The sequence below is a fragment of the Grammomys surdaster genome, unplaced genomic scaffold, assembly GCF_004785775.1.
Source record: "Grammomys surdaster isolate TR1022 unplaced genomic scaffold, NIH_TR_1.0 270, whole genome shotgun sequence".
NCBI lineage: Eukaryota > Metazoa > Chordata > Mammalia > Rodentia > Muridae > Grammomys > Grammomys surdaster.
The window spans coordinates 734,166-738,767 of NW_021604711.1; positions in this window are offsets into that span (position 1 = coordinate 734,166).

Consider the following 4,602-nt stretch of genomic DNA (forward strand, 5'->3'; position numbering starts at 1 on the left):
GACCAAAGATCTTATTTAAGTTGTAGCATTCATTTTTATTATAACACTAGGTAACTAGTCTGGGGTGTGGTGGCACATGCCTTTAATCTCAGCACTCAGGAGGCAGAGGCAGGCAGTTTAAACTCTGTGAGTTTAAGGCCAGCCTGGTCTACATAGTGAGTTCCAGGACATGTCAGAACTACATAGTGAGACCCTGTCTTGGAAACAAGTTAACCAACAAAACAACAAAATACTAGGTAAACTAATGAAGTAATCACTAATAACATAAGGAAGGATGTTAGAAACTATGTTAACATTTTAGCATTCAGATTTCAGAGATAGAGATTATTCTGCATTGTGTTTCTTTGTGGTTCTTTTTTTTTTTTAAACAAGCTCTAGTAGAAGCTAAGTTATCCATGTGTATATTACAGTTATAATGTATGCATCTAGTTTATCATTTAATGTGTATCTTATGTGTATTCTATTATTGTTACGGTATATCTTGCTAGACTGGTTTTGGTGGAATCACTCAGATGTATAAACAAGGAACAGCAGTGGAAGGAAAAGTGTTTTTTTTTCTCAAAGCATTTGCTCACATGGGTATACTTAATTAGCTTATTTTGTTGTAATACTGATGACTCCTTGTACTTCACTGAGGCCACATTCTTTATAAAAAATATTTCTGCTACAAGCTATGTATTATTTTTCAAGAGCATAAGGATTGGGTTGAATTTTCTTTTTATATATTTTTATTTAAAATTTTAATTAGAATACACAGCATTAGGTTTGATTATAGCTTTTTAAAACAAGATTTCTATTAATTTTCTTCCCCCATTCTTTTTCTCCCCCCCCACACACACACTTTTATTTTAGCATTTAAAGGCTAGTTCTCATTTTGACTCATAGGCTGGCCTTGAATGCTGTAGACTTAAGCAGTCCTCTTACCTTAATCTCTCTAGCAGGTGTGACTACAGGAGGTACACACTACAACTTTCTGGTTCAAAAGGTGTTCTTTTTTTCTGGGGGCAGGGGAATGGAAAAAGTTCAGATTCCTTATTAGTATTGAAGATAGTCTCTAGACCTTAAACTAGTTATCTTCTCTTTTTAATTCTCGTGGTTACTGCCTTTGCACAAGTAATACTTACAATTTAAAATGTTTTCCCAGTGTTGAATGTGGTGGTGCTCATCTATAATCCCAGTATTCAGTAGGCATAAGATGATTAAAGATTTGAGACCAGCCTGGGATACATAGAGAAGTCTTGGCAAAAATAGAAATACAGATGTTGAGGTTGTCCTGCTTCTGCCTCCTAAGTGCTGAAATTACAGGTGCCAGCAGGCCGATCTAGGATACAACAGAACTGGTGTCTCTCTTCAGGGAGCTTATTCTCTATTACAGAAGCAGACCATACGTGGAAGAAGAGTTACAGAAGATGGTACATGTGATCTTAACCCGGTCATCAAGAAGTGATAGAATGAAATAAATGGATGTAAGCTAGTTTAAGTACTAAGAGCAAAGCTAAGTCTGGGGTGGCAGATGAGAAGTATGAAAGGAAGGACTTGATTTTAGGACAGGTGACCAGGGCTAGCCATGCTAACAAGGTGGCATGAACTTTGGAAGAATCGGATTCTGCTCACTCCAAACAGATGACATCTCAGGTCACAGGAATGGTTCATGCAAAGGCCTCCAGTCAGGAGCCTACTTGTAGCTCAGGGTTGTAGCCAAGTGGACCAGAGGCAACTGTGATGGGAGACACTACAGAGAAAATGGGCCCGATCCTGTAGGGTCTCTCAGCTTTGACTTCTCCCCTGGGTGAAATGAGAATGCTTTGTGGGGCAGGAGGCGTGTGTAAGCAACAACATAATCTCAGCTACTTGGGGGACGGGTGTCTTTTAAAAAGCAATCTTAGATTCAAAGCAAATCTGAGCAGAAAATATATAAAATTGGAGCTGGAGGGTAGATCAGTGGTTAGAGTACTGACTAGCCTATGCAATGCTCTAGGACTGCCCAGCTCTGTCTGGGAAGACTAGAGAGAATTCCTGTGTTGTCCCTGCCTAGGCAGCCTTCTCAAGTTCTGAATCTGCCACCACCACACCATACACACACACACACAAACACACACACACACACACAGAGAGAGACAGACAGACAGACAGACAGACAGAGGAGAGAGAGACAGTATGCTACATTGACTGTTTCCCATGAACATATTTGCACACCTAGTCACCAGCAAACCCCCCACCTTGTTAGCAGAGTTGATTTTTTTCTACAAATAGATAACTAGAGATAACTGGGTTTTTCAAACACATCAGGTTTATCTTTTGAACAGTTGAATGTTCACTCATGAATCAATAAATTGGCCCTCTGGAGCATGTCTTTGTGTCATAGTCTCTGTGTCCTGCTATGACCTGCTCTTGCCAGAGAAGAACCATTTTCTCTTGGAGGCCCACCAAGCCTGTGTTTGCAGGGTGCCTCACACAGAGTTCAAGTTGGCTCCTCTGTTTCTCTTTGGTGCTGGGAATGGGACCCAGGGCCTTAAACAGCTGGGCAGCTGTTCTATCACAGAACTACACTCTAGCCCCTTCCCACTTCAGCACTGAGATGACCCACTTGGTTTCTGTGCTTGTTGCCAGTAAGTTTTCCTGTTTCCTTCATGGGAGATTGGCCACACCTGTGCTTCCTCTTGGAGAGGTAGAATGTCTGCAGTGTACTGTGTTTCTGACTGCTTTGCAACCTGTGGTGAAGATGGAACATTTACTTCCTCTTGAGTGGGGCAAAGACACTGGATCGGCAGTTGTTCTTACAGTGGGGAGAAATAGGAAACTGTTTCTTCATGTTGCCAGTTACACAATTATAAATAAACCCTGTTAGCCACTAGGTCTGCACTAGGAGAGATGCTTTTAGAATAACAACATAAGATTATGGCCTGGCTTGGTGACATACACCTTTTATCACAAGACTCAGGAGGCAGAGAGGCAAGGGGATCTCTAAGTTTAAGTCCAACCTGGTCTACCTAGGGAGTTCCAGAGCCAAGGCTATATAGTGAGACCTGCCTCAACACACATGGGAGATTGGAGGGAGCACAAAACAACAAAAAAGAAAATACAGTTACTCAACAGCTTCCCTTTAAAATAAAGCAAAGAGTACAAACCTCACTCTGTGTGCATGGACATTAGTTCTTGAATTTACTTTCGATTTGGTTTCTGAGAAAATGTCTCATTCTTAGTCCATACTGGCCTCAAACTTATTTTGCTATAGACTCCCAAGTTCTGGGGTGACAGGTGTGCCCCACCAGACTAGCATCATCCTTTCTTTTAAAAAGGTATTAGGACTACTAGATTCTATCACCCAGTGTTTGTTGGATCAGCAGACTCTCCTCTCTGCCACCAGTAGCTTCAGCATTATTTCTACAGGTGACACAGAGGGCCAGAGAGGAAAGGAAATTCAAAGCCAACCTGGGTTGTATAGGGAGACCTGGTCTCCAGATTGGGAGGACCTACATAATAAAAGCAAAAGAAATGTGGAGGAAGTCTGAATAGCTAACTTTTCAGCTGTTCTTGCCATTAGAAATGATACTCTGGGGACTGGAGGGAAGGCTCTTTCAGAGCACCCAGGAAGTGGCAGCTTACAGCTGTCTTTAACGCCAGTTCTAAGGGATCTGACACCTTCATACAGAATACATATATATGCAGGCAAAACATCAATGCTTGTGAAATGAGTTTTAAAGAAATGCATTCTGTGAAAGTAGTAGGCAAGTGGCAGCCAAAACACAGAGCAATGCTTTGGCATGAGGAAGTGCTATATATGGATTTCCCCTTTTGTCAACATGTTAAAAAACAAAAACAAAACTTGGGGCTGGAGAAATGGCTCAGTGGTTAAGAGCACTGTCTGCTCTTCCCAAGGACCCAGGTTCAATTCCCATTGCCCACATGGCAGCTAACAATTGTCTGTAACTTCAGTTCCAAGAGATCTGACACCCTCACACAGGTTATGAATGGAGGCAAAACACCAATGCACATAAACAAAACCACATATTTGAGGGCCAGGATTTCTCCCAACTTAGTGATTGTTGTTGCTGTACAAAGGAAACTTAGGGAAAACTGAAGCTGGTATTTTCTCCTGGCTTGATTTGGTCTGGGTTCCTGCCAAGGGGCCAGGAGGTTCACCAATCACTTTTTACACCCTCATCTCAGATATAGGTACACACACACACACACACACAGGCAGTTTGTCTGTACTGCTGTGAAAATATATTTGACTTCACTGAACCCCTGATACTATCTTGGGGCCTCAAGGTTTCCTCAAAATCCACAAGTTGAAAACCATTGAGCTAGCCAACCAAGTGTGGCAGTGATTAAAGCCTTTCTGAAGTCTCAGTCGAATGACTAAGAGAAAGTGAAGGCTGAATTGTTCTTACTAATCTGTGTGTGTGCACACACCAATGTATAAATGTGTGCTGTGTGTGTGTGTGTTATATATGCATGTATATGGTATGTGTAGTGCATGTGGTGGTGTATATATGCTGTGTATATGTGTTTGGTATGTATAGTGTACATATGTGTATGCATGTATGTGTGGTATATGTGCATGTGTGTGTATATGTGGTATGTATGGTATATATGTGT